Genomic DNA, 9,589 nt, shown 5'->3' on the forward strand with positions numbered 1-9,589 from the left:
CATTCATCAGTTAGCCATCCGACATTTCCATCTTTAATAACATAAAAAGTTAAATGCAAAAGAAAGTAAAAAATATATTTTTCCATGTTTTTTCAAAAAAAAAAAAAAATTTATCACATAATGCTGATTCGTATTCAGCACCCCAAAAACATCTATGTAAAAACTCCCCTAATTTTTTTCAAGGTACGCTCATTTGAAAACTCTACTGCCTGGACTACTTGTCATGTTGTCTTTCTGACGCACTTTATTACTTCATTTAAAAAATTATCATGTTGCGAATGAAGTTTTGTAATTAGAGATTAATTCCTCCTCAGAATTTGTTCATCATTTGAAAGTATTCGAATCTTCCGCAACATATTTAAATGAACATTCTAATAAATGCCAAACAGTTTTAAAAATGACCGTTATATCCTTTTAAAGAAATCCTACATTCGGAATTAATTTGAAATGGAATTATAATATCTGTTCAAAGAATTCATAGCATCAAAGAATCCTTAATTGTCATTCTTCTCCTTGTTTTGACTTTACTGGTATGTATAAAAAGAGATAAAACTTATAAGAAATATATTTTAACCGTTTCTCTCATTATCCCGATTTCTTATTAAATGCAACTGATTACCTAAAAAAACTCGGGCCTTACTGAAATTGTCAATACAATTTTTGTTTTATATTGTATTGATTTGAGGAGAGAAAGACAGTTTGCTAAGTTTTGTCTGAAAACTTTCGTGTTGACTTGTGAAAAAGATTAAAAGATTTAACATAACTTTGCATAAGTTATGAAATTTCAGATTTTATTCATACACCACATTAGTTACTGCGACTGTTGATTGTGTATTCCATTGCGAAAAATGCATTGTAACGTCATGATGAATAAAGAATAGTGGTTGCTGTAAAAGATTGAACTTTTAGAAGTTTTATTTCTCTAATATATGTAGGATAAAGGGGGTGAAGCGAGGGTTTCTCAAAAATAAAGAAGCTGTGCTAAACTTAATAAAAATATATATTAACAATAATAGGCAAGTAAGCTACAATTTCCACTGGCATCCTCCTCGAGCCAGTCATTCTAACAATAATGGTGTACTTGTAAAAGAACAAAAGAATGTAGACGTATGTCTATTAATGTCCTTGGTTTCAATCACGTGATAGGATGAATGCTTCGTAGATTGGATCTGTATTCCACACGGCCGTCCTGCTCTTCACCGACCGCGGTGACCACCTTCTCACCAATAGACATGTTTGTTCCAAAGACATTTTCTGAAAATACACAAGAAAAAAAAGAACAGTACAAAAGCAAATATTTCAAAACAATTGGCTATAAGAAACAAAAAAAAATTATTAGTTTTTTTTTTTTTTTTTTTTCAGTCCATATGGTTCCTCAATTTCCCCAGATCTTCATATGGTCTGCAGCAGTAGAAGTCATATTAGGACCATCGTGAGTTCCAAGTTTTCTGACATTGTATCTATCGTTGTTGTTCACCTTAGTAACTTCATAAGGTCCGTAGAATTTTGGTCTCAACTTGAGTCCTGTACCGAACTGCGTTCGTTGAATGGCAACGACATCCCCTTTCTCATACTTGTGAGCTTTCTTCCGCTTTTTGTCATATGTTCGCTTGTTTTCCTCTTGAATCTTATAAATGTTGACTTTAGCGTTGTCACGAATCTCTTGTCTGTTACACATTATGGTGTTTTCATGTTCTTCCTTCAATATTTCCAAAAGCTTGTCATCTTGTTTTTGTTTCATTTTAATGCCAGTGAGCAGTTCAAATGGCGAGTATTTGGTACTTCTAGATGTAGTAGAGTTTAATGTTCTTTGTACTAATGGTACGTATTTATACCATTTCTCTGGATCGTTTATGGATAGTTTTGCTAAAATGGGAATAAGTGTCTCGTGAATTCTTTCAATCATTCCGTTTCCTCGTGGGATTCCAGTTGTGATGGTAAGATGAGTAATGTCTTCATTTGCACAATAGTCGCTAAATTCTTTAGAAGTAAACGCGGCACCTTTATCGCTAATCAGTCTATTAGGATTTCCAAAATTTGTTTGTTGTAGGTTTAATTTCTGAATGGCATCGAATGATGATGTAGATTTTACAGGATAGAGCCATACGTATTTTGTGAATGCATCTACCACAGAAAAAATATGGTTGTAGTTTTTATTGGTGGATGGCATTGGACCAATAAAGTCAATGTGATATGTGTCTAATGGAGTTTCACCTTTTGGAATTGGGTTTAATAAACCCTCTGCTTTTCCCTTTTTCCTGTTTACTAAAATACACTTAACACAACTGTTAATTACATTTTCTACGCACTGTCTGATGTTTGGGAAAAAATATTTATCTTTAACAAGATTTTCTGTTTTGTTTACCCCATAATGACCTAATTCATGAGCATTTTTTACAATTTCTATTTGCATGGTCTTAGGGACCACTAATAAATCTCTATCGTTAACAATTTTGTAAAGAATATCATTTTTCACAAAGTAATTATCCTTTTTACCACAGTTAATTAATTCCTTAATTGTTGATATAAATTCGTCCTCTTTTTGGGCTGTTGAAATTTTAGGTGTTATTTCAGGGGTTTCAATAATCATTATTGGATAACGGCTTAAGGCATCAACGTGACGCATGTGTGTCCCTGAGCGATGAATTATTTCGTATTCAAATTCTTCTAGAAATAATGCCCAACGAGCTATTTTAGGGGTAATTTCTTTTTTCTCCATAGTTTTTTGGAATGCCGAACAATCGGTAACAATTTTGAATTTTTGTCCTAATAAATAAATGCGAAATTTCTGTAAAGCTGTTATGATAGCTAAGACCTCTAACTCGTAACTGGAATATTTTTCTTCCTGTACTGAGGTTTTCCGACTCATGTAATGAACTGGGTGGAATTTTCCATCATCGCCCTCTTGCAATAGGATTGCTCCGTAACCAAGTTTAGATGCATCTGTATGCAATTCTGTTCTAGCACCCTGTCTAAACAAATTGAGAACTGGGTTTGTTGATAATTTTTCTTTCAATTTTTGAAAAGCGATTTTTTGTTCTGGTCCAAAAATAAAATTAGTGTCTTTACGCAATAAGTCGCTTAATGGTTTTGCAATATATGCATATCCTTGAATAAATTTACGGAAATAACTTGTAAGGCCTAAGAAACTCTGAATTTGCTTGATATTCTTAGGTTCAGGGAAATTTGTAACTGCTTTCGTTTTTTCCATTGAAGGTGTAATAGTACCGTTTTCGATTATGTGTCCCAAAAAATTAACTTTAGTTTTTAGAAATTGACATTTTTCGAAATTTATCTCCAAGCCATATTCTGAGGCTATCTTAAAGATTTTTGTTAAACGCTCTAGACCTTCAATTTCATCCTTCGCTATTACGTCTATATCGTCCATGTATATTACCATAATGCCTTCATTAATTAGATCTCTGAATATGTGATTAATAAATCGTTGAAATTCGGCAGGGCTATTAGCTAAACCGAAGGGCACTTTGGTAAATTCATACTGACCATTGGTGGTGACAAATGATGTGTATTTTTGACTATCTTCATTTATTTGTAAGTGAAAAAATGCGTTTTTAAGATCCAGTAGAGAATGAATTTTTGCCTCGCTTATACTATCTAAAATATCATCTAAGACAGGAAGGGGGAATCTATCTTTAATTGTCTTTTTGTTTAACTTACGATAATCCACGCAAAGACGCATAGTACCATTTTTCTTCTTACACAAAACAATAGGGGAAGCAAAATCTGAATTACTAGGTTTAATAATACCTTTTGATAACCATTCCTTTATTTGGGAATCAACTATTTGTTTTTCAACATATGGTAATCGACGAGGTTTACAGTAAATTGGTGTATCGTCTGTTAAAATTATATTCATTTCTAAATTACTTGTTTTCACTTTGTGAGGCTTATAGTTTTGGATAAGATTAAATACACCCTGTTTAACATGCTCATTTTTGATATGATTTAAGTGCATAGTATTTATATCATTTATATTCAATTGAAAACAATTAAAAATATCATCATGAAATTCAAATAAAAAGTTGTTATCATCATGCAAAGTATCACATAATAAGGAATTATCAAAAGACAAGGAATCATTTAAACACAGATCGTTTTTCTTGTTTAAAAGTAAACATTGAGATTGAGAATTTTCCTTTTGCAATAAATCTCCTGCATAAGCATTTTGATCATTTATTTTTTTATTCGAAGTGTTCGAAGTTGTTTTGAATTTAACATCTGGCGAATCTGAAATTTGACACTCGAAAAGAAGAGCTTTTACTTGAGGGATTATGACGCAACACATCGAAAGTTTATCGGTTACTGCGAACGGGATGCATAATTCACGTTTAATGATGTTTTGACTTGGGAGTGAAATTGTAAGAGAATAAGTTTTCGCTTTAATTATCTCTCCAAAACAACTTTTTAATTCAATTGAACTTTCTGGGATACGATCTTTCAAATTTACATATTTGCTATTTATAACACAAATGCGTGAACCCGAATCTACTAAACAGTTAATTTTTCGTTCATTAACGTTTAATTCAATAAATTCCAAATTATTTACACATTGTTCATTGATTGAGTTTTTACTTTCGATTTGATTAATCTGATTTGCATTAATTTGTGAAGGATTAGTTTGGTTTTGAGTTTCTTTAAACTTCATATTGCAATTTTTTGCGAAATGTGAATTCGCACCGCAAATGTAGCAGTTTCTAGTGTCTGGCAATTTATCTGTTCGTTTAAAAGTGTTTGCCCTATATTTTCCTTGATGAGTGTTTTTAGGAGAATGAAAAGTGCTCCTATATCGATGTTGATTTTCTGTGTGGTTGAATGTTGACTGCTGTTCATTTTGCGATTTTCTTTTTGCCGTAAAGTAAATATCGCATTCTTGTGCTAATTCGAGAGGCTTGAACCAACCATTAGCCTGTCTTACGCCAATATGGGCGGATGTGTCTCTGTCTAGTGTTTCATATATTTTATCCGAAATGATTAAATCACATAATGTTTTGAAGTCATTTACTTCTCTCAGACGTAAATAATACTCAAAAGTTGAACGAATTCGTGTTGCAAATTGAATGTGTGATTCATCAAAATTTTTTCTTTGGTGGCGAAAATTAAATAGACACTGTTGAGGGGTTATTTGGTTTTCTCTTAGAATTAATGATTTAAGTTTTTCGTAATTTTTCAATTCCTCTTCTTCAATGTATAACAAGATGCTGTTTGCTTTTTCACCTAGCATATTAATTAAGATTTCAGCTTTAAGCCTCTCATTTATGTTTTTCGTATTAAAAGCTCTTTCCAACGATGAAAAAAATTGAATAAAGTTTTCAGGTTTCGATGGAACTGGAAGAGATAGAGTTTTAATGCTATGAATTAGATTCTCAATGTTTGTTTGAGGTGTATCATTTATTGTTTTGGGAGGGTCAATTTCAAATGCTTTGTTTTTCGCCTCTAATAAAAGCATTTCTTTCTCGAGTCTTTCTAATTTTAGTTTTTCTAACTCAATCTGAATTTCGCTTTGTTTTAGTTCCCTGTCTGCTATTTTTACTCTTTCTTCTACGGCGTTAGTTATCAAATTTTTGACAAATTCAGAATCATTCTTAAATATTTCGGAACATTCAATTTTTTCTTTTAATTTAACGATATTATCGCTGCTGTCTGCGATGCCTCCTATTTCCTCTAATACTTTTACTAGGTCTTCTTTCTTTGAATTTTTATACATTTTTAAAATTGAAAATTTCCTACCTTGTTTGAAGAGACTCTCAGTGTCCAATGGTAATCCAATGTTTCGTTGATTCAAACCAGATTCGTATCCCTTTTCGTATCCAAGGATTTCACACTGCACTTCCACGGAAAAGATGACTGCACTTCTGCTTCACAAAATAATCCAATAATTTCAGGATGATTCGAAAGTTTCATGAAAGTTTCCGGGTCAATTCTGTCCTTCGCGACAGATCCGGTTATTGCTCAAATCGCGATCCACATTCCCGTGGACGAGCCCCCATTTGTAGGATAAAGGGGGTGAAGCGAGGGTTTCTCAAAAATAAAGAAGCTGTGCTAAACTTAATAAAAATATATATTAACAATAATAGGCAAGTAAGCTACAATTTCCACTGGCATCCTCCTCGAGCCAGTCATTCTAACAATAATGGTGTACTTGTAAAAGAACAAAAGAATGTAGACGTATGTCTATTAATGTCCTTGGTTTCAATCACGTGATAGGATGAATGCTTCGTAGATTGGATCTGTATTCCACATATATTTGAAATACAGGGATTGAAGCTTGAAACTTTTCGAAGTCTGGTTCTTTTCCCCATGCAAAAGTCCGATAGTCTAAAATGAGGAGATGAAGTTAGTAACTTTCTACTAGTTTTAATACCAGCAATTTTGGAAATCATTCTATTAGATATTTATATTAGAGACAATAAACTTAGCTACTACTAGAATTGATATACTACTGTACATTGGAAAAAAGGAACCATTCCCTTTAAAATAACGGTAGTAACTAAATGGGGTTGGTTAATTATGGAATTTTAAAAAAAAAGACTATTTAATTTTTTTCATAAAAAAAAGGCAAGGCGAAACAGTTTAATTCATTTTTAAACTACGTTGATTCTTCATAACATGAGAATTACACTGGAATCAAGAATAATTGACAAATTTCATTCATGAATTTATTTATGAATGAAGGAATGACGTCTCAATCTGACAATAAAACATCTCGTGAGGAAATGACGTCGCAAATACTAAATTAACGAAAGACCCTGGGATTAAAGAAGCAGGAACATTTTGTGTTGGTGTTACAATTCTAAGAAAATGGGCGAATTCAGGGTCGACTTCAAAATTTTTTAGTGGTTATTTTTATTTTGTCTTTTTCTAGTTTTTGTATGATTTTTAAATGTGGCAAAAGCAGTAATGCACCAAATACGTAAAAGATTTTAAGCAATACTAAAAAAATTAATAATAAACAAAATTTAACATTATGATTATCTTCGCTTACTACCTATTTTATTAGTGATACTATTGATTCATCATCAACTGTCATGATCTGTAGCGTTTTTAAAAAGTTCTAAAAGGTGCTTATTTTCGATTTTCGTTTTTTAAAAGCCCTTGACGGTGCTCTTTTCATTAGTTGCTTTTAAAACAGTGCTTAATTTTCTCTTTTCGAAAATGAGATTTTTTTTTTCCTTTACCAAGTCAATTTTCGCCACGTATTATGCAAAAGCGTGCTTTTCACGTTGTTCTATTCAACGTTTTCACAATTCATTCAACCACAATCTATTTCAGCGTACCGTCGGTTCATGGCGCATGAAAGCGCCCATCATTTTGCAGGTTTGATGAAATACTTGCGAGTCCGCATGTGCGTATAGTGAGCTCGGTTCGGTGAGGTTATTGCCCCCTCGTGTGCAACTCTGTCCTATTTTGCAAGATATTTCAATTGCAAGCTTCGTTTCCCACCTTCTGAAATCGAACAGAAAATCTCTTGATCATTTTTTAATGGCTAATATAATCAAGTAAAGAGTTCTTTGTCAGAAACTAGTTATTTTATCATGATCATGTAAAGTCTTTGGAAATTATTTTGCATTTTGTTAATGCATATAGTGCTTAAAAACATTTTTGAGTGCTTAAAAAGTACTCAAAAGGTGCTTATTTTTTGTTGAAAGATTTGGCTACACACCCTGATTAATTTTTAGTTATTTAATCTATTCAGTTGTACTACTTAATAGAAATTGCATTGAAAATTATGTATATTTAAAGCGGAAATATTCCTTGCATTCACTTTCAGTTTACTGAATGAATTATACTTGGAAAAGTGGCTAGTTTTAATCTATTTACAGATTTTTACTTACAGATTTTACACTTTTTATAAATTCAGGCGCACATGAGGCCCAGAGATGCTGGATATTGGGGTTATCTCGGCGTTTGGCTCGAAGCGCCACTAACCGATTCATCGATTCTGTTTTGTTGTATTCTGGAAGGTCCTATATATCTTTGAAGTTGTAGTATGTTGTAACAACAAGTCAAGTCCTTAAAGAAGTAAATCTTTAGTTTTGAAGGGAAAATCATCTCTGGAATGGGGAGATCCCCTTGAGTAGAGTTGTATGATAAAGTTAATAGTATTTTGATAGTATGCAGTCTGAACATAAAAAGGCGGTAATTGGGCTGAAATTCGAATTATCACGGATTATATCAATATCGAACAATTTATTGAAATCTGATGTGGTGCATGTTTTTGCGTCGCTGTAAAATTTTGTGGTCAATTTAGCTATAAAGCAATTGATATCATCAATGTTTAAGTCTTTTCTGAGTAATCTATTGCTAATCGCCCTGGGGGCGCCAGTCATTGTGCGTAAAAATTTACCTTCGGTTGTAGATAACTTCTTTTTTAGGTTGTTGCTTATAGTATGGGGCCCAGAGATGCCAACTGCTCCGGACACGCAAAAATAATTTAAAAAAAAAAAAAAAACGGTAGATAACTTCAAACTAAATTTTTCTAATATTTGACTATTTTTGCTTGCTTTTTAAAAGGCATAGCGTGACATAACTACTATAAAGTGGTGAATTACATAAGCCTACGAATTATTTAGAAATAGTGGTGGATAAAAATCTACTAAATTGTAATTTATTTAAACCAAGAATCACAATTGATAAACTACCACTTTAAAATTTTTATTTGCTGTCCGGAGCAAGTTGGCATCTCTGTGACACCTATAATGCAAACTCTTCTGGATTTTGCCGAAGATTTTATTTTTTCAATTAATCTGGTAGTCACTTTTTATGCATTCAATCTCGATTCTTGTTTTAATAAAATTGATTTAAAATGGTTTTGGCTACCGTTACATTTAAATAATTTTAACGTACATATTGACGATCTGCTACTTTCCGTTGCGTGTTTAGTAAAATATTGATGACTACTGGAACTTATTATCAATTATAATGTATATACTGTTTCTTTTCTGGGAGAAGTTAAATACAAATTTACTTTATTACTACAAATTATTGTTACAAATCTACTTATTTTATTAAATAAAAATTTTAAGTATTCTTTTTTTTTTTTAGAAATCTAGAAACAAAATAATTAGTTTACCATTTTTTCCCCAGATACAAACAGCCCTATTTATTTCTGATTCTTATTGTGTAAAGATTAAAAACCAGTAATAAAAACATTCGAACTTTTCCTTCATTTTGGCAAAAGTAAACTTTTACTGACTATTACAATACGGTACCTAATCTACTATAACAAAGGAGCAATTATATCACATCTTTTACTTATGAAAAAGTAGTGGTAGTTTTAGTGAGTGTGTTTTTCATGAAGGTAGGATTAAAATAAAATATTCTTACTTCCATTTTTTAATCTTTATGGGATCAGTAGCAGCCCTGTATTATTTCTTTCTTATTTTCAATCCTGTGTCTTGGAAATAGAAGTATTGTTATTAAAGTACTCATTAAAGTATATTTTATTGTTGGTGTATGAAATACTTATTGAATGTTACCTGTAAGTAAAAATGATTTTTACCAATATATCATTCGCAAGTGCGCAAAAAAAAAAAGAAAAGCATCGCTACGTCAATAGATGAGTTATTAT

General features: G+C 31.9%; 1 long non-coding RNA gene across 1 annotated transcript; it reads right to left on the minus strand.

The window, feature by feature from the left end:
- Window positions 1-982: 982 nt before the first annotated feature.
- Window positions 983-6,298, minus strand: LOC147815931 (uncharacterized). The gene is made up of 2 exons (XR_015431459.1): window positions 5,749-6,298; window positions 983-1,254 (listed from the first exon to the last, which is right to left on the minus strand). It is a non-coding gene; the product is annotated as an uncharacterized LOC147815931 (long non-coding RNA).
- Window positions 6,299-9,589: the final 3,291 nt, after the last annotated feature.

Source organism: Parasteatoda tepidariorum, chromosome 2, assembly GCF_982258835.1.
Source record: "Parasteatoda tepidariorum strain Cologne lab strain chromosome 2, Ptep-v5.0, whole genome shotgun sequence".
NCBI classification, from domain to species: domain Eukaryota; kingdom Metazoa; phylum Arthropoda; class Arachnida; order Araneae; family Theridiidae; genus Parasteatoda; species Parasteatoda tepidariorum.